General features: G+C 46.7%; 1 long non-coding RNA gene across 2 annotated transcripts; it reads left to right on the forward strand.

Moving 5' to 3' along the window:
* The first annotated feature begins 1,554 nt into the window (after positions 1-1,554).
* Positions 1,555-19,235, forward strand: LOC139601972 (uncharacterized). 2 transcript variants are annotated; one of them, XR_011683078.1, is made up of 2 exons: positions 1,555-1,822; positions 17,304-19,235. It is a non-coding gene; the product is annotated as an uncharacterized lncRNA (long non-coding RNA). The 2 variants fall into 2 exon arrangements; XR_011683077.1 differs by lacking the exon at positions 1,555-1,822 and adding an exon at positions 4,410-5,512.
* Positions 19,236-20,962: the final 1,727 nt, after the last annotated feature.

Raw genomic sequence — 20,962 nt, forward strand, 5'->3', positions numbered from 1 at the left:
GTGGCCGCAAGGTTTGGCCGTAGGGTTTGTCCACAAGGTCTGTCCGCAGGGTCTGTCCGCGGGGTCTGTCCGCAGGGTCTGTCCGCAGGGTCTGTCCGCGGGGTCTGTCGGCAGGGTTTGTCCACAAGGTCTGTCCGCAGGGTCTGTCCGCAGGATCTGTCCGCGGGGTCTGTCCGCAGGGTTTGTCCCCCCGGGCCCGGCTCGACCCCTGCTCCGCGCAGCGCCGGGAGCGGCCGGCAGGGGGCGCGCCGCCCCCTCGGTGCGCGGGGCCGCGGGGCTGCCCCGGCGGGAGGAGCGCGGGGAAGGGCGGGAGCGGCCGGGGCTGCGCGGGGCGCGGCGGCCGCTCCGGACCGCGGAGCCACCGCCTGCCCTGTGCGGGGCCGGCCGTGCCGGCGCGGTGTCGCGGAGGGCAGCGGGTGGGGAGGGCAGCCCGGGAGAGCTGCCGAAGCCGCCGGGCCGGGCTGCGGCGGGAGCTGCCCGGCGCAGGGGTGGGGACTGGCCGCTTCCTTAAACGGCGCGGGACCAGCGGAGCGAGCCCGCACCGCCCCGGTGCGCCGGGCCGCGCCAGCCCTCCCGGGACGCGGCCGCAACACGTGGAGCGAACTTTTGAGGGACGCGTGTCTTCGCCGGACGGGAGCCCCGCCGCCTGGGACCGCAACGCTGCACGGAGCAGCTCGTCTCTCTCCGGTTTGATGGCTTTGGGTGTTGGATTTTGGCTTTTTTTTTTTTTTTTTTCTTCTGCTTTTGGGTGGTTTTGGTATTTTTCCCCTCTTTCCCCTACTTCTCTGGTGCTCTTGTGTCGGGACACTTCAATCTCGCTGGGGCAAACGCCGCGTTTGAAAAGCCAAGAGAAATGTTGCAACGTCCCTTGTGGCAACGCATTTTATTTATTTATTTTTATTTTTTGCCTTTTGCAAGGGCAAAGAGGAAGGGTAGGAAAAAACCCACCGTGATCAATACTGGCTTAAATACCCATCTGCGAGCCCCTGGGCTGCGGGAGGCAGGAGCGGGGAGCGCGGCCGCCCGCCCGCCGCCGCTCCCCGCTCAGCTGTAGCTCAGCCCGAGCCCTTCCCGTGCGGATTCCCGAGGACCTGCGGCTCTGGGCGGGGAGGCGGCGGCGGGGGCCCACGAGCCCCTTTCCCGTGCCCCCCCGCCCCTACTCAGAGCAGGTAACGGAGGGGGCTCGGGATTTTCTGTCCGTGTGGTGTTTTCGCTCTCGCCTCTCTGCGCACGAAGTTCCCGCAGGAGCGGGAGCGGGATCAGCGGTGCCGAGTCACGATGGGCGTCGGGGCCCGGCCCGAGGTGCGGGACCGGCTCCGGGAGCCGGGACCGGGACTGCTCTCAAGTTCGGGGAGGGGCGGCGCGGATCGCTGCCTTTCTCGGCCGGGGGAATGATCCCGCTCCGGCGGGTCCCCGGTGGCCTCGGGGCGGGGGCTCTGCGCTGGCGGTGAGCACCGGCCAGAAAAAGGGGTTCAGTTAAAGATAGCGGTGAGTAGTGGTCGCCTGCGCCTGATGGGCGAGCTGAGGGCTGGGTCTTTGCGGGCGAGATGAGAGGTTCATGTCTTCAACTGGCCTACAAAGTCCCAGTTCTCGGCTCCCGGGACCTGCCGGGCGCGCAGCGGGCGAAGACGGAGCGCGGCGGCGCCGCTGGCGCTGCCCGGGGCCGCTCGGGCGGGACGCGGGGCCCGGCCCGGGCGGGTCGGTCCGGGGGCTCGGCGGGCGCTGCTCGGGCGGCCCTCGGGGACCGCGGCTTGCCCGGCGCTGGCGCCGGCGGGTGCCCGGCTCGCCGCGGGGAGAGGACAGAGCTGGTTCTCCGCGAACCGTAAGTGCATTTTGTATTCTTCTGCCTCGGAAAGGGCCTTAAGCGTGCGCGTCCTACCGGTGCTGGCGGCCATCCCCGCGGCTTCGCGGCGGTCCGGACCGGCTGTGCCCGGCCCTGCCTTGGCGGAGCGAGCGCTCGGTTTCGCTCCCGCAGGACCATGTGCATCCTTCCCTCCGCTTTCGCTTTCTCAAAACACATCTGTTCTCTTTTTTTTTTTTTCCTTTTTTTCCCCCCCTTTTTTTTAGTTTGGTTTTTTTTTTTTTTTTTTTTTTTAGTAAATCTAGTCACATCCATACGGAGCAGCCGGGCTACCGGAAATTCTCTTACTCACCTAAGCGTTTTTACCACCCAGCATTCCGGAGTTCCTTATTATTTGTCGGATTTCGATTCGGCACACTGCACGTCTGCAGACACTGGTTTGTGCTCCTTCTTTGGGCACGGTGTATATACAGCTCCGGGTGTGTATATTACTCTTGGCTTGTATAGCGTCGTATTTATAACTTCTATGCCCTTCTGTGTTATGTTACATTGGATTTTAAGTTCTTAGAACTATTTTGAGGGTCCTCATAATTTTTTGATTTATGTAGAGATGTTTTTTACTTCTCTCTTGTAAAAAGTCAATGATATTGACCTCTATTAAAGAAAAAGGCCAAGTGGCAACAGTATTCTCATGGCTAAGGTCTATAAAAGCAAATGGAAAATTAAAATCTTCCTGTGTGTTTTTTTGAGCCGCTTAGAATTTAATTTTCTCTCTGATGTAGCATTGTAGGAGTCTACATTCTGTATATGTGTACACAGACTCACACAACTTTTATGCTCTTTTCCCATGAAATTTTTACGAACAAACTCAGTTTTCAGCACAATTTTTTGTAGCCATTGCCCATGAAAAATAAGCGTTATTTCTTTCACAGTTGGGAGAAATTTACAAATGCCGTTATAGACCTCTGCATAATTTTTTCTCCTTCAGCCCTTTATATACAAACACTTGTGTGCAGCACACTAATGTGTATTAATAGCTATTGCTCTGACACAGCTCCTGACACAGGTCAGGACATACAGACCTTGATGGATCAGAATTATCTCCTATGTGTGGTCCCTCAGGTGCTTCTTTTGACTCGGGGGACACTGGATGCAGTCAGGTCTTACTTGGGCCTGTTCTCTTCATGAACCTATTCTGGTTGGGAGCTTTCTTTGAAACCAAAATTTCAAGAAAACTTTTTGCACGTTTCTTTCCCCCATATGCCTGTTTTTCCAAAGAACCCAGTCCAGTGGCCACAAAAAGGAGAAGTATCTGAAAGTAAGGAGTAAAAGCAAAGATAGTGTTACCCGTTTAGGAGAGAAGCCCTTGGAGCCCGCTCTGCCGGCCCGTTTGCAGCCGTATTCCCCCTGCAGATCTGTAGCCCTTAACAAAATGAATCTGCAGTGAAATCACAGAAATCTGATTCTAATCATCCGCCCTGGAACAAGCCGGCGCTGCAAGAAGACGAGCATAGTGTAAAAATACTTGAGGCACGCGGAGCCGTATCATTAACATTAAAACCTGATGGTGTGAAAGGGGGACGGGGAGCAGATTCCTGAGCCTCCTCAGCCCACTCCTTCCAACTTGTGCAACTTGTTAGTTATCTCTGGCAAGCAGTGATTTTTGTGGAGGTTGGTTGTGTTGCTAGTTGGGCTCCTGGACTTGCTGGTGGGCTAAAGTGAAGTTTTCCCTTTCATACCAGAGTTTCTTAACTCTGTTCTTTGTTAAGAAGGGTAGATAGCCGAGTTTAGCTTTTGTCAGGTTTAACATAATTTGGATTATTTTTTTTCCCAGCAACAATTAGTTTCTTCCTGGCTTTAAGTAGTTCTGGCAAGTTTTGTATGCCTGAAACCTATTTTGGAGCACTATACAGCATAATTTGAATTACTACCTTTTCATTTGAGTGTACCAGTCAAGATTCCATGGAAGCCTGTCTTCTGTAGAAAGTGAGTGCTCAGCATTTTACAGTCACCAAGGCTTGTTAAATGTGTACCTTTGAGCTTCCAACTCCCTAGTCACTTTTAGAGTGTTTTTTTCTTAATGGCATTTGCCAAGGTGAAAGGACACATTTTTTAAGCAATATTCATCTGTTTGCACTAGTGTGGATATAGTTGTCTATAGCTGCGAGGACTCTGTGGACAGACTGGTTGGTACTAGGAGTGTGGGTTTTTCTCCATTCATCTGCATTATTAGGATTATTTAGATCATAGCCACACACACTGCATTGACAGGCACTTGCCAACTTCTGTCTGTGCCCCAAAGAACATACAGTACAATGCAGATGTACTTCTCAGCATCTGGTTTACACTGTGGAGTTTAAACATTCTCTCTGAATTAATGTTCAGGCTGGAAGGGAACATTCCCTCATGCCCCAAGTGACTTTTTGTGGGTCAAATTACCAAGTAAAAATATTTTATTTTTAAATAATATTGCTCTGAAGGCTGGGTTGGGGGTAGACCATGGTTTAGCACTTTCCAAATTCTAAAGAAGATGGTTCAAGCTTCTGCTGCAAGTTGTGGACAAGCTCTTAAATTATTGTTTTAGCTCTGAGGCTTTCATAATGTTCTGTGCTCTCTGGGATGCAGATTCAATTATTCCCCCCTCCCCGGTTAATAATGGGGCTTTGTTTTATTTTCACTTATAAACTTTATGCCTCTCTTTCTGTGTTATGCTAATCTTTCTGTGTGTACAAATATGCTTCCTTTGTCAGTCAGACTTGGCAATACTTAGGCCACACTAAACTAGTTCTGGGCAGTACAGTGAGGCTTTCTATTTATCAGGGCCTTTCCGGGGAAGTTTATTACACTGTAGGGGTGACATTTTCAGCCTTCTGAAAGAGTTGGTAAATATTTGGCAGGTTTTACTCCTTCAGCAAAAAAAAAAGGGCCATATTTTATCTGTGATAAGGCCTGAAAGAAAACTATCTAGGCATTAAGGTTTGAGTTGTCAGGCAGAAGGGTGGGGTTCGTGCAGGATATTCTTTGAATTGCCCTGAGTGAAGTCAAATGTTTGCCTGCAATTTAAGAACCACTGTTCTTCTATGTTTGCAAATAGAGACCTTCGAGCCAGGGCTGTATTTTAAGTTGCAGGAGGGCACAGAGCAGAGCAAGCCTGTGATGTCTGGGTTACAGGTATGTGTGATCAGGGACAGGTTGGAGTCAGATCGTGCCTGGGATCTGCTCTGTTGTTCAGTACAGACCTTTCCCAGAGTGCTGGACACGCTTGTGTTAGAGCCTTGCACCCGTGGAGAGGGCTGAGCCCCCCAGGAGTGGAGCAGTGAGTGTGTGCCCAGCTTGCAGGCGCTTTGCCCTCCGCTCTTGGCTCCATCTGCAGATGGCAAATGCTGAGCTTGGGCTGTGCTCCATGCCAGCTCCTGCTCCAGGCCAGCTCCTGCTCCAGGCCAGCTCTTCAGCACTCAGAGGCAAACAGACAGGGAGGGGAATATGCTGCTCCTTCCCACTGCTGGCCTACTTGAGAAAATCCTTCCAGCTCCTGCTGATTTCATCACTTCCCCTCCTGAGGACCCAAAAGTGCCAGGTCCCAGAGGGGAGTGGAAGAGGGGAGGAGAGCCTGGAAGAGGCTGCAGGGATGGCTGGTGCTGGCCCACAGGTGGGGACACAGCTCTGAGGTGTTGGCTCCTTGCCACAGTCCGAGTGACAACCCTGTCAAAGGTAAATTGGTGGCACCTGCATGACTCTCCCAAAGCACTTTGCTGTCTCCTTTTGCCAGTGTGATCCTTGCTTGGTAGAGGGGTTTCTCTTGGGCTTGATTGGTCTGGGGGAGCAAGTGAGAAGAAGGAGGGTCTATATGATGGTACTGCCGGGAGGGTTACAAATGCTCAGATCCCAAAGAGGGGAGTGTCTGATGGCTGGGGTAGGAAAACCCTTCCTTGCTGAAGGCAGAATACCTCTGTCAGATCCCATTGCCAGCCTGGGCGTTTGTGTGAACCTTGGTGTGAGCCAGCAGCAGTGTGGAAAAGAAATCATGTGGCTGCAGACTGAAGAAAATGAGCCAGGGTGATGCTGGTCTGGGGACAGCTTCCCCTTCCCAACTCATGGGCTTTGGATTCATGGCATATTTCTTTAGCACTGAAGAATCAAAGTATTTCCAAGACATTGCTCAGTAGATTTGATTTTGGATAAACTTCCTGAATTTTATTTGGATCTCGGTGGCCTGTCAGTTTATGAGGCTAAGGCTGTTGGGTTTTCCCTTCTATGGCAGCAGGCAATAGGCCTTTGTTCTTTGTGTCCTTTCACGGTGTCCCTGATGTCCACATGGGTGGATGTTGTGCCCACATTTGCAGGATTTCAGTATTTTCCCAATACAGATTTGTTAGTGACACCATTTATAGGTCCAGGGCTGGAGTTGTCCTAGATCATACCTGATACAGATGTCATTCTTCATCATCATCATCATCAGTAGTAGTAGTAGTAGTAGTAGTAGTATTTTAAATACAAAGCATCCCACCTGACCAAGGCTTTGGAGTCCTGCTCAGGCAGTTACTGTGCAGGACTCAGGTGTCAGCCCATGGAGCAATGCCCACTGCTCCAGGTGGGATTTTGAGGAGCAAACATCACCTGAACAGTCCAATCTGCTGAATGGATCAGTCCTGGATGGCTGGAGGCACGGCAGGATCTTTTCCCATCCTTTTGCTGGTGAAATCCAATGAAAGAAAATAGTGGCGTTCCAGTTCTTGCAACTGGTTTGAATCTCTATAAATGCACTTCACTTTTTTTTTTTCTTTTCCTGTTCCAAGTATGGAATTTCCTCAAACTATAAAATTTGAAAGCAGATTTGATTCAACAAAATCTCTCTGCATGATAACTTTTGAAGTATGGTGATTAACTCAATTTAAAACACTTTAATTCAATCAGCAGGCTGTAGGAACTAATTTACAGTGGCCCAAAGGCCTGCTAAAATTAGTCATGGTTTTATGTTTTTGGGAAAAAAACTCTTTAGGGGTGGCTCTGTTGTTACAAAGAACAGGACTTTTGAGTATATGACTGTTGGTAGGGTTAAATTCAAATATGCAAGTGCAGTAGTTTGAGGAATAAATTCCAGAAGCTGTTCAAGGCTCAGCTGCATTACAGAGCAACGATCAGGTTGGGTTAGGCAGAACTGCCATGGACTGAAACATCTGGAATAATATCACATTTCCCCAAAGTGGAATTTTCTTTAAGAGCAGCAGCAATTGCTGATATTTGAGAGGGTGGAGCCAGCAGTAACCTACAAATGGCTGGAAAATGAATTAAGAATTTATAGAGTGAAATATTGAGACTTTGTCAGGAATCATGATTTTGATTATGATCTCTTGTTTAAAGCATCAGCTAATTCTGAGAACTGGGGCTTTCCAGGCTGTGGGGATTGGCTGGGCAGTTTCTGCCGCAGCCAGAACTCGGCAACTTGGCACTTGGCTTTTTAGTCTTTTGATGAATTCCAGTGAAACAAGTTGTGGCAAACTGATTTGGAGCCTTTGGAGCCAGAATATGCATGAAAAATCTTGTATGAAATGAGAGATTGTTTCGTAAAGAATTTGAATGTAGTTCAGCTAAAATATGCTTGATTTAAAACTGTAAATGATATTTTGATTTTTTAAAGAAAGATAAAGGTTTCTTCAATTCCTGCATTATGGGTGTATTTTACTCTTGAAGGATACTATAAAGGACTTGAAGTCTCAGTTGCATATTAAAGTACTTTTTATTAAAAAATCTGCTTTGACTACAGAGATATTTTGTATGATTGTGACTTCATCTGTTAGTTTGGAAGGAAATATTTCTGGAGAAGAAAAACATTTCCATGCAAATAACAAGAACAAGAAACAGAAAGGTGCTTAATCACAAGTGAGCTCACCCATTTTAATTTACCTTGGACCATAGCACCAAAAAAAAATCATTTGGAAAATAAACCCTAATCAGATATTTACAGTATCCATTTTTCCATCTTGTGGATTATTCAGCACTGCAGTTAATTGTTTACATCAAGCTTTCAGTACATTAAGAATGTGTGCTGCTGTACACACCCCAAAACCAGCCTGAATCCACATTTTAGAAGCAACTTAAGTGAAGGGAGGTTTTAAACAATTTCACTGAACAATAAAATTCAACTGAGTAACTTAAGCCGAATTTCTTAAATCTGAGTCAGTAAAGAGCTCCCAAAATGTCGTGCACAATAGATTGTAACAAAGGAGCAGAACTTCCCCGAATCTTTGCACAGTGTTTGTTACTGCAACTCAAAGTGCTACTTTGAGATTAGAATTACTTTACTCCAAGTCCCAGCCTAAATTTAGCTCCAGGATTCACATACTGCACTCGCTTCATTGGAAGAGTTTGGTTTTCTTGCAGCATATTTGAGCTAGTTTTGCATCTCCTTGGGGAATAAATTACAGCCTGAATGAGAACATTCACACGTATTTATGGCATTAATGCTCTGTGCAGTCGGAGGGGCTGTGTGCAGGCAGCCTTTAAAACTAATGCTACCTCTAGCCCCCTTCCAGGGCTTCATTTAATTTTTGTATCGATGGCCATCAAGGGCAGTGAGAAACAATGAAACATTTTTTCTTCTGACAGTGTTTCTTTGCAAACACAGCAATAAGTTTCTCACTTTAGAATTTCTATCAGAGTGAAGTCTTCCCCCCCCACAGCCCAGCCCCACTTAACTGCACTTGTATAGCGAGTTGTTTCACATGCCCCAAATAAAAATGCAATAAATCCAGAGTAAGAAAAATGCTTATGAGCCAGTTTAAGGTGTTATGTAATACTAGTTACATAAAGTTTTGGATGTCTTTTTACTTTTATGGTATTATTGCCTTCAAAAAGAACACAAACGGCAATTTAATTTCAAAACATTTGATAGTAGTTTTGTCTTAAAATACATGAATTTGGCTTGTAGATGTGGCTACATCATGGAATGAATTTACAGCTCTCCAAAGAAACAGCAGGTGTGCCCAGTGCTAAATAAAACATCTCCTGTAAGCCAGCAGAGATCTCCTGATCTGCACCAGCCCAGGATTTATCCCGTGCTCTAATTTTGGTGACGGGTGATGTTTTCAGACAAACAGTCACGAGCACGCTATCATTCTATAGCACTGTGCTCAGAACTGCTGGGAAATTCTGATACTTTCAAACCTTCTATAACTTTGAAGTATGTTTTCCAAACAGACCTATTTTATAACTGGTCAGCTATCAGTATTACATCAATGCCAAATTACAGTCAGTTGTTTGCAGGCAGCAATCAGGGTTTCAGTGCTTAAAAATACATCTAAAGAGGCTGTTGCAAAACACAGTATGAGCTGTGCTGTAGGGTGGTGTGGATGGGATTATAATCCATGAAGCTCTGACCTGGTGGGCTGCAAACATGAGGATTTCTTTTAAAGCTGTGGTCAGGACCTTGTGTTAGCTGTGCCTCTCCTGCCTGTGGCCTGTGCAGTGCACAGGAGGTGAATGGAATCAGTCACAGGCTGAGCTCTTCCTCTCCTGCCTCCTGTCCTGCCTGAGTGAATTCACACCTGAAAGGAGACACTTCAGTGAAAGAAATGTAGTACATCCCAATACGGCCTCCAGAAATAGTCTCCCACCTGAATGATTTCCACAGCAACCAAAGATTTTACTTTTAATGAAATTTGCTATTACTTCACTATTCCAGGCACAGCTTTGAATGTAAGCAGCGCTGCTGAGCTATTACCTGACAGCCAGAAGCCTCTTGTTCATTAAAAGTATTTTTAAAGGGATAGAATTTCCCCTTTTGCCAAGCATTTCTTGTGCCCCCTGCAGTACTGGAGGGCAGTCATGAACCTGGACGCTCACAGAGCATTAACTGGTAACATCTTATTCTCACTGAAGTATCTCATTAGAAGTATCTGGCAAAATGATTCCTCATTCACCCAATATGGAGTTCAGTTGACTTCATCAGTCTAAACCGTGGGTCCTTGGTCTGGACTTCCCCTCAAGGCAGAGGAAAGGGGGAGATGGCTCCAGGGTCAGGGTGTCTCACTGAGTGAGTTCATACTTGAGGCTGGGAGACAGCTCTTACCTCACTAATCAGGAAGTTTGTACAATCAGTTTTGAGTCACACATGTGGAGGCTCCCCAGCCACCGATGCAAATGGAAAGGTTTTAACCACATATTTCAGTTAACTCTTAGATTTGCTTGATGGCTTTGGTATAAGAGATCTAAAACTTGTAGATGAGAAGCTCACTGATGGTTGGGCACTGAACACCCACAGGCACCAGCACCAGGGTGTGCCTGCAGCACCCAGCTGTTCTGAATGTTGCTGTGACTTTCTTTCAGTCTCCATGGCAAGTGAATTTGGTTTCTTTAACCTATTCTTATGGCTCTGAACTAATAGCAATTTTAAGGACACCTAGCTCAGCTTCATGTTGCCAAATCCTGTCTAGTTTAATTAATGTCATTCAGCAAATGAGGGGGGTTGTCCTGTGACTTGCTGCTGTAAGGAGCTTCTGTATATATAGAGTTGGACCCCAAAACCAGTGGGCATTCTCCACAGTAACCAGTGGTTGTGAACCTGTGCCTGGCAACCTCCTCCCTTTGAAAAAACCATTTCAGAGTTACCCATAAGAAGTAATGCTGAAATGAGAGGGAAAAGTAATGTAAATTTCTCCACACATGCAGCACTAAGTCTGGGATCCCTACGAATGTAAACTTCATTTTCTGTGCAAGATTTTACTGCATTTAGTACCAAAAAAAAAAAAAAAGGGTTTAAGCTAACAACAAAAACCAACCTCTTAAGCAGAGAGCAATATAGTTTAACAGCCTGAGGTCAATGTATTAGTGCTTCGAGATGAGTGAGTGCACCTGGGCTTGGCCAGCTGTCTCTCTGGGAGCTGTGGGGTTTTTTCTCTTCTCTGTTGTGCCCCAGTATCCAAAATAGACACTTTTCATGAATGTGCTGGCAAGGAACAGCATGTGATGGGATTAGTGATGAGGCAAAGCCAAAACACTTATCAATTATTGTATCTGTTTACTTCCTCAAAGAAGGCTCCCTTCAGAGGCACGTGCCTCCTCGCTTGTAACCAAACCCTCTGTGCTCTCCCTCGCTTGTTGAAAATTGATTTGCACATGCTTTGCTCCAGTGGAAGTCTCTTGGCTTGTCCCTGTGAAATGTCACTGCTGGTGGGTGTAGCTGGGCGTGGGTGTTCCCTGCCCTTGGGATGCTGGCACTGCACACGGGTCACACGCCTGCCTCGAGGAGTGGCTCTGTCCAGTCCATCCAGGCTCCCCGAGTGCCACTAAAAGGGCACTTGTGTCTTTAAAGAAAAAAAGTGGAGCTTTCAGGTCCCAGTCTTGTCTACTTGCTCCTCCCCAGCGAATGGACACAATTTGACCTTCCTATATTGTTTTGAACTAGGAATAAGCCTTTGCTGAAAAGGTGGAAAAGCGCAGTGAAAAAAATTCCCAGGATCATGTAAGCTGTGGCTAATGAAATGTGGATTTACGTGACCACCCATAGCTGATGCACATTTTATGCTTGACTTCTTCCATGCGATGACTCCACTGCTAGCAGGGGCAATAGTTTCAATTATATGCTCCACATTTTTTTTAGGGCTTTGTACACTGCCCAGACATAAGGGAACTAATCCACAAAGTGTGCAAATGAAATGAATCTAAGTTCTTACCTGAAGCAGTATCCAGGCAAAGTAAAAAACTAAACCAAATGCTTTTTAAAAGCTTGAAAATGACAATAATTAGCTCATGTTTTAATGCTAATACATTCTGACCATGTATGTAGTATTGTAATGCTCATAATCGGTGCCAAAATGGGGAGAATAACCCAAATTTGTAATTTTTTAAAAAGTCAGAAACTGGACTTTGTGTGAATTCTTTGGAGTGTATGAGCACAGGAGTATTCTTACATTCTTTCCACTTATTTGACCTCAAAGAACTGGTAAATGGAGAGCACCAGAACAGCTGATAGATCTACTTCAAGCTCCAGGTCAGTAGCATGCTTAAGCACATGCTTAACTTAAAGCATACAATTAATCACATCCCTTGTCCACAGAGTAATTAAACTTGTGCTTATGTTCTTTGTACAGCACAGTACCTGCCTGCAGGCGTTCTCTGAATAATACTGTGCCTGAGAAAGTGGTGAATCAGAAAGTGATTTTTGGCTGGAGTTTGAAAGTGAACTTAAAAGAGTGAGTTAGGCACCCAGAACTTGTTAGATTTGAATAGCTATGGAAAAGCTGGTCTTGTCAGCAAAGCCAAGTAGCAAGGTGTGGCCATTTACTTTATGGTAATGTCTCAGTTTTGTTTAAAGTGAAATGATTTTAAAAACCCTTTTGCTTGGTAATTCTCTGCTGCTCTCCTGTAACTCTTTGCTTCCCTCAGTGCTGGGCAGAGGCCAGGCGGGGCAGCCTCTTGCTGGCAGCTTCTCTGTTAACTCACTGGTCAGGATTGAGGTGGGTTGAGCACTGGGGGCCAGCACTTGCAGGTCGAGGCCAACAGCGTGGCTGCTTTTCCTGTCATTGACCAATCTGGGCAGGGCTCTGTGGGAACACACTCCTCTGGAGCCAGCAGGCACTGCTGGTCATTATCCATGCCCCCATAGCCCTCTCCAGTGCTCCAGCACTGCTGGGGCCAGAGCCTTGGCTTACAGCTGCACTACTGAACCCCCCAGCTGATGGTACTGAGCATGGTCCTGGGCAGAACTGTGACCTGGGACTCCTCCAGCCAGTCCTGGACATTGTCTGAAACTCAGCATGAGCCATGCACCATTTTCAGGAGGCTGTTCTGATGTGTCCCCTTTCCCCCCTTCTTTTGGAGACTTTGACAAGACAGCAGTGGCCAGACTGGGCTGGCTGGCCATGCCCTGGTTAATCTGCTAGGAATCGTGGAGCCTCTTCCAGCCACAGCTCCTCCCCTGGCATTTGTCTCCTACTGCTCTACTGTTCTCCCTTCCTGTCCCTGTCCTGGTGCCAGCCAGTTTGATGTGTCAGCCATCACAGCAGCGAGCTCCCACCTGAGCTGCTCTGGGTGGGGGATTTGACCAGGCAGCACTTCCATCTTCTTTGCCAGCCTGAGCCAGGTCATGGTCTCTTGCCCCTTGAGTGTAATGTGGCAGCCTCTAGTAGCTTGTTGATTACTAATTGTTTTATTTTTTATACTTAAAGTCAGCTGCTTTAATCTGCTTGTTCTCCAAGGCTCTGTGTACAAATGCTAGTGAGGTCACTATGCTGAGGCAAACCAGGGCAGCATCAAAAGCTCCTCTTTGAAACATTGGTGCCTGGGTATCTGAATGGTGGGAGGCTTGTTTGCAAAGCAGCCTCTATGGAAAGTCTTCGTAATGTGTTTGATTATCCAACCTTGCCATTTTCAAAGGGACCCAGTTAAGATGAACAGAGCCTGGATGTACCATCTCCCAAAAATAACTCTGGCTTTCCAGCTCCTCTGCTGATGTTGGGAGTGGGAGAAAAAAAGGTGATGCTCCAAAATTGGGATTGTAAAGAGAGGAGATGGCAAATGCACTTGGTCAAACCCATCTCTTGTCAGCCCTGGATGAGCACCCTGGAGGATGGCTGCTCTTCCAGTAGTGCTCCAGTGTTCTGCCCTTTCAGGTCCCAGGCAGCTTCCCCTGGGCACTCTCCCAGCCAGGAGCTCAGCTGGGCAACTCTGCTGGAGACAGTGACAATGGGGACATGGCCTGTCCCTTGGCAAAGTGAGACACTTCCTGAATTCCCCTAATGTGTGTATTTTTAATTTTTTGTGGGTGAGGGAGAGGGGCAGAACTGGTCAGGATGGATCACAGTTCTCACTCTGCATTTCTTTTGTGCTGTACAGTTAATACAGTTAATACTTTCTTGGGGACTGCTCCTGTAATTTTCAAGATGGTGGTCAGCCTGATCTTGGTTTTGAGAGAAAAATCAGAGCCACCCCTTGTTTCAGAAAGCAAACCCTACATGTAATGGTTTCTGGAAGTTTTGCCAGCGTTTCTCCAAAGCAGATCAATAATTCCAGGGCCATGCTGATATGGGCTGCTCTCTTGGTGTAGTGCCCACTGGCTCATGCACCTCGAGTCAGCTCCAGGTTTGGGAAGTGTACAGTCCCAGAGTCCTCAGAGCCTTGGTGTCCTTTCAGCTGCTCTGGAGGCAGCCCTTCGTCTCTTCCAAGCTACATGGATCCAGCACTGCTGCCATCTAAAGCCGGAGGCTGAAGCTCTTGTCCGGGCACAGCAGGATCGGCAGCTGCTGGTTAAAAGGCTCAGATCTCTCCTGTGAGTGGGTGTTACTCACTTGGTAATACCAGTCCATTCCAGCTGAGGATCTGTCCCTTTGTTTTGTGTATGGGACAATTTGTTTTCAATTTTTGTTTCTGAAAGGAAACTGTCAAGACAAAATTCACACTTAAAAAAATTAAGGGAAACAGCCTTTTGTCCGTTTCTAACAATCCCCTTCCATGAATAAAGCTGGAAGAATTCTAGAAACTGCAATAATTTTCTACCTTCACTTTGGTTTTGTTCTGCTCTTGCATTTTCTAAGTTTCAGATACAGCACAACAAAAATAATTTGAGTTAACATCAATGTAACCTAGAGATGTGTGCTTTGATCATCAGAATCTGATTGTGCTTTATCTGGAAGTGGGACGGGGGCAGCAGGGAGCCAAGAGCAGCTTAGGCAATATTCACTCTTCTTGTAGTGCACAGCCTGGCGCTGGCTTTGCAATCCAAGAGGGAACATGCAAAACCTCTGTGGAGGGTGTGCCCTTCAGCACATAGCCATCCTCACTCAATTCTGCCCATGACCCAATGCCAGTCAAATAAAACTGGGAGTGAGACAGCCTGCCCAGGCTGCAACAACTCCAGTTACTGCATTTCTGTGCCCTGGGTCTGCTCTGCCTGCTGGGGCAGGGTCCTGGCTGCTGGGGAGGTTGTGCTCTCCCTGGGGCAGGGGCTCATCAGATTTTCTTCCATAGTGGTACAGCAGCCAGTGCTGCAGGGACCTGGTCCTGCCTGGGGCTCCCCTCAACTAGAAAGATTTGTTTATTGTCAATCCAAGGAGAAGAAAATAAAACAAAAAAACTTTCGAAAAGAATAAAAACATGCATCTCATTTTCATTTTAGTCCTAAAAACTACTTGATGCTCATTCCAAAAATGAATGAAGCAGCCAGGAGTGCTGCTTTCAGTGTGGGACTGCTGATGCTCTGACTCATGCTCTGCTTCTGGTGGGCTCTTTTATACTTCATTTAGGACACCAACATCATTAGCATTTAGAGGGCTGCTGCCTTTTTAAATTATTATTATTGTCACATTGCTGTTGTAACTTTCTCAAAGATGCAAGTAATATTTGGATCCAATCATGGCTCATGTTTTATTACCAAATCAGGACACAAGGTTTGCTTTCAGTTGACTTACAGAAGAAATTGTAATGAAAATAAGGTGTGGCTCTGTAGTTCTGAGAGGGTCTCCAGGGTTTTTGGATGCCAGGTTGTCTGTTACCATGGAGTGTCATCCCATGTGGGATGGGTGAGGATATTTTTCTTGTGTTGCACAGGGCTGGGACCTTTTTCTACAAGGGGAAGGGAAAGAAGAAAAGCCCTGAGAGTGCTGAGAGGTTCCCTGCTTTGACACAAACTCTCCTGGAAGTCCTTGAGCATGTCATAAAGTCTTCTCAAGGGCAACAGCTTGCAGGGATGCTTGCAAGCCCATTATGGGATGGGGCCCACCCCAGCTCTCTACAGGCAGAATTCATGGGGAAAGAACAGAGCAGAATTGTGGGAATCTGCCTGTAGTTGCTGTTGAGTCCACTGCCATCAAAATACTGATCAATTGAAATGAAAATGTTACTCCTTGCCCTAAGAACATGCAAGGCTGGGCTGGGATTTCCATGAGGACTTTTGAATGAGGGTTGAAAATTCCCAGCCAAATACTTAGCCCCCTTTTAGGTGGAAATGTATAGATCTTCTTCAGATATTACTCTATCTGAAAGTTGTTAAGAAATCAGAAATAATTCCCTAAAATTCTCAGCTTTTTAAATAAATTAAAGGCAACTGCTGCTGCAGATGGATGTGAACTTTCCTGCTGGGACCTGAGTGCTGCAAGTCCCCAGGGGAGCTCCAAGTGCCCCTGGGGTTGCAGGGTATGACCCAGTGTGACATGTGTGGGGCCAGTCAGCCCTGGGGTCTCCACTTCCCCTGGCCAAAGACCACTGCTCACATGGGTGCCGGAACAAGGAGAACCCACAGGACGGGGTAATCCTGCCCTGCACGGTGTTCAGGGCTGCCTGCAGCGAGCTGTGCCAGGCTCTGTTCGGTGGCATCCCTGCGAGTGACAGACGAGCCATCTGGCATGCTGCTGCAACTCAGCCTGGCGTTCACTTAGGAGGAGCCTGCAGCGATGGCAAAGCAGTCGCACTCCTTCCCCTGCCATGGGCTGGTGCTGGGGCTGGGGCACTTCTGGGCACATCAGCAGAGCCATGTGTGCCACGCTGGAGAGAACGGACCCTGTCAGACCCTGCCCTCCTGGGGACCGACTGAGCGGCAGCAAGAAAAATGAGGGACTTTCAGGGGCAGCTGTGTTTTACTAACCCAGTCATAATGCCCCTAAAAATCCTTATTGTTCTTGCAATAGTCAACTGTGGCACAGGGAGGCCTGGAAGGAGAGCTCGAGGCAGGAAGGAGGGCAGGCAGGTCGGAGCAGGGTCAGGCTGGGGACAGGGTTACTGTTGGAGCAGAACTACAAGGACGTGGAGTTGTGACCTGTGGTGTGGAGCATGTGCTTCTTATGATGCTCAGGGCATGAGAACTGGAGCACAAAGATGGAGAAATTAAACAAGCCGAGTGCTTTTGCTCCCTGTTGTGTCTGTCTGACATTTCCCCCCCACCAGAAATAAATGCAAGAAGAGAGATGCACCCCAAGCCCACAGAAAGAGCCCTTACCCAAACCACTCCTCCCCTCCCAAATCTGTTTTACTCTTCTTTCAGCAAACTCATTGCAGGTCTCTGGTCATCCACAGCATCTTTCTCTGAGCTTTATTCCTGCTCTCATATCTCAGATCAGACCATGATGAAGTAATTGCGTGCAAAGAAGCAATTTGTTAAACAGAACCTAATATTCAATTATTTGCTGTCTTTATGCATTCTAATACTTTATTTGCATTTCTGAGAGCTTCTGTATGCTGAGTAAAAGTTTTTATTTTCATTGAACTCTGCAGCAATGTTCAAAGCTTTTATCCTTTAATAATTCTAGGGGTATGGATACACAAATTAATGGCTCCCTGGCCCCACAGCAGCAGCAGTCCTTTCACATTGTCTCTGTGGATTACTTATTCATTACCTTTCTGAAAAGGCTTTGTTTACGGCTTTTAGCATTTTTATCAATTAATTGATATGATTATCAATTAATTCTGCTTTATATGCCCATGCCAATAGATTAGGAGTGCATGCTTTTTTTTTTTTAACTGGGTTTTATGGCTCTGGAGCAAGATTTACTCATTTGTTATTTGTCATTCTCAGGAGCATTTCAACTGCTTTTCTTAAAGCTGAATTCTTTATAAAGGAGAAGTGACTAGAAACCCTGAGCTGAGCCCCAGGTCTGGCTTAACTTTGTAAGGCACACTGACACACTGAGGCTGCTCCACTTAAGGTATGGTATGAACCAGGAGCTGATCCCGTGGCTGTGGAATGAGTGTTCACATGGAGTCATCCTGCTGTAGCTACTGCAGCTGCTGTGTAAGCAAGTCCTAAAGGACAAGCCTTGTTCCAGTGACAGTGTGACAGATAAGACACACAATGGGCACAAGGAAGGCGCCGCTGTCAATGAAGGATGGATTCTGTTCAGCCCGCAGGGAATAAGGAACCTGAGCTGCTCAAGGCCCACAGAACTGTCCAGGAGTGTCCTTTGTGCCAGCTGATTCCAGGAATGTGACACTTTTGGAACGGTTTGTGTCAGGACTTCCTGCTTTGACACCTGTGATTTCTGAGACTGCCTCATCATAGGAAACCCCAGATCTGCTGCTCCTCTCCACAAGGACTTCTGTATCCAGCAACTCTCGTGTCTTCTTTGGATATTGAAACAAGAGGAAAGGGCTTGAATGTTTCCTTGGCAAGATGGGTGGATGGAATTAATTTAATCTGTTCTGATTCTGACACCTACAAGTCAACTGACCCAATCACCTCTTCTGCTAACAGACTGCAAAGCAACACTCTACTACTGTGGAATATCCTTTGTGATGAAAACAGGAGGATCGGGAATGGGGGTTTGTGACTTTTTTGGATGAGTTTCTGTTACAATTTTTATCTTTAGTATTAACACTTAAAATAAGGATATTTATATGTTAAAATAAACACATTTTTTGCCCTGAAATACTGGAATATGCCTCCCCAGCCTCTTCCTACCTCAGCTCTGCTACTGTGAAGAGAAGCCAACCATGGATTTTAAGGTCAGAAGGACAAGTCAGAACTTCTAAGAGAGGATGTGCACAGAACAACTCCTGTAGTTCATCCTGCAGCCCAGACCCTGATGAATGGATCTTTTTCTTATGTGCTGTGAGAACTCTGCCTATAGAAATGTCCGAGAAGCTGTTCCAGGGCTTTATAACCTTGTATCTTGTTCCTTGTGGCAAGCTGCAAGTTGCCTGCTTATCCTGGCCTCTGTGGACAAAACCCTCCATGTGTGTGACTGCATGTGGGAAATAGGAGAGCACTGTGGTTTGGTGCTGGTTTTGTCAGAGCTGTTCCCAGAGCAGCTCCCCCAGGTGCCACACTGCCTGTCAGAGAGGAGGGCTGCTGCAGCAGAGCTCTGTAGGGTCACTCAGTGTGTGGCCAGGGGCTCACATGCAGGATCCCTTGTGCACATCCTGCAGTGGGATCCAGCCCTGCTGGTCCCTCTTTAGCACTTGAGGACATTGTCAGCAAACCAAAGTGCATTTCTTAGTGCCCACACAAAGCCACTAAGACTTCAAGAATGAATCTGTCTAGATGGAATTTTCTTTCTTTTTAAAGTTCAGTGCCACTTAACACCTCCAATTTAGCTTGGAAAAAAAGCAGAAATACCTAAAATAAAGGTGTTTTGAAAAGTACATGCAGGCAATCATGGGGTTTTTTCAGACTCAGTCTCAGGTGATACCCTGAGCTTCTACTGCTGTTAAGCACTGCCCCAGACTTCCTTCAAGTTGCCATCCCCAGTCTGTTCCAAGCATCATGAACATGAAAATAGATCCTGTTGAAATAAAACACCCTGGTCCTCACATGAACACAATTTTTTCTCTGAAAAAAGGTAATAGGAGATGAACTAAGCCTGAGCCACTACTGATGCTGCTTTGCCCATCCTTGGAAGGCGCAGAGCATCTGGATTGGTGACTGCCCACAAAGAACTGCCCCGAGGCAGCACAGAGCAAAGGGTGCAGGGTGAGATCCCAACAGGGAAAAGGGGGGAAAAAAAAGAAATTTCTCTTCAAGTACAGGTAATTCTGTTAATGCCTACAAGGAGTCTCTCACTGCAGGGGATGCTTGCTGAAATGCCTTGCACTGTTGTCAGCTGCTCCCAGTGCACAGCTCCTGTCCAGAACAGTTTAATGTGCTACGTTCAATCAAACAGAAATTGTATGTCAGACACATACATGGAGTAAAAGCAGAGCAGGAAATACATTTTGCAGACAAATTTATTGTTTTCTTTTATTGAAGCCCTGTGGTACTTTGCTGTAGTTTCTGATGAATAAATAGCTGCTTCACAGGGGAAATACACTTATTTAGGCAAACTTTTGTCATAGTTTAAACATTTGATTTTCAGCAAGACTGAATAAATCCAAGCTTTCAAGGAACCTTTAGCTTTAGCAGGTGGTTATTGGGCTTTGTCTTTTCAATTGTACCAGAATTGGCCACGTTTCACCAAGAGAGCATTTGCTGGAATTGGTGGGAAAGAAACTACAACTTCTCCAGTGGGATGGCTGGGCCAACCTTCACACAAACTGGACCCTGTTCTGGTGCCCAGTTTGTAATTGCCTTGCTACTTTTTAAAGAGAAAAGCCAAAACAATACCCCAGCAAAGTGAGCTGACATCCCTGGGTCCCAATTTCAGAGCACAAATGTATCAGCTGATCTAGAACAGCGTGACTGTGCCTTTCTCTGTCACATCAAGTTTGAAAAATTTGTTATGTCATTGGAGCAGGATTTGTCTTCTTAACCTGGAAGCCCAACAGACAGAAAGTCCTCTTGTTACTGAGCTTGATGCTGCTTTATATGCAGCTTTTAGGAAAAAAGAAAAGAAAAAGAAAAAGTATGTGCTGTTTCTTTAATACTAAGGATACAAGAAAAACAGTTGTGGTGTCCCAAGTAGAGAATTGTCGGGTCTAATGATTTAAATCCCACATTATGATTGTGAGGAGTCCTCTTTGCTATTTGTTCTGGTGTCATGGGCCCATGACCTGGCTCAGTGTGACAAACACTGAAGGGGTCCCTGATGATTAGTGTACCTGCAAAATGTTCCTTATATTTTTAAGTTGATATTCCTGTAAACTTCACTTTTTCTTTCTGTCTGTAAACTCAGACTGGTTCTTTAAGCTCATTAGCAACACCCTCATAGACAAAAAATGCAGAGAAACTCAGAGTTGTAGCAACCCAGTTTGTAAATGAGGGTGCCAGTAAGCCCTTGGAGCTGGGCAGGATGCATTTAGTCTGCACTCAAAGGAAGGCACCCCCAGACCCCTCAGGCTGCTCATCTGCCTCATGAGAGAAGCTGAGCAGTACAAGGACTCTCTGCTGCTCTTCTGAACCTGTGGAAGAGCAATTTGTTTGCTCAACAATTTGCTCTTTTTTAAAGGAAAAATTAAAGTCTTACTGGTTTCTACAGCCTACCCTTTACAAATATACCCCCAGTTCGTCCACTTCTGACGATTCATTCACTTCTCCAACAACAGACTGACATCCTGAGTAGTGCCTGCATATACAAGAGGCATTTTCAGTCATTACAGAATAAAGTGGAACCGGGAAGGACTAAAGATCCAGTAGGACCCAGTGACATTTCCAGGGTGCCATTGCACAGGACAGGTTGGTACCACACTCAGACCACTGCCCCATTACAGCATATTCTGATATTTATGTCTGGTGCCATGGATCTTATGCTATGTGTAGTACCAAGTGGTTTTTGCTCCATGACAGGTGAGAAGCAAATCTAT

This window comes from Agelaius tricolor, unplaced genomic scaffold, assembly GCF_023055355.1.
Source record: "Agelaius tricolor isolate 1412-34295 unplaced genomic scaffold, bAgeTri1.0.p SCAF_32, whole genome shotgun sequence".
In the NCBI taxonomy this organism is placed as follows: domain Eukaryota; kingdom Metazoa; phylum Chordata; class Aves; order Passeriformes; family Icteridae; genus Agelaius; species Agelaius tricolor.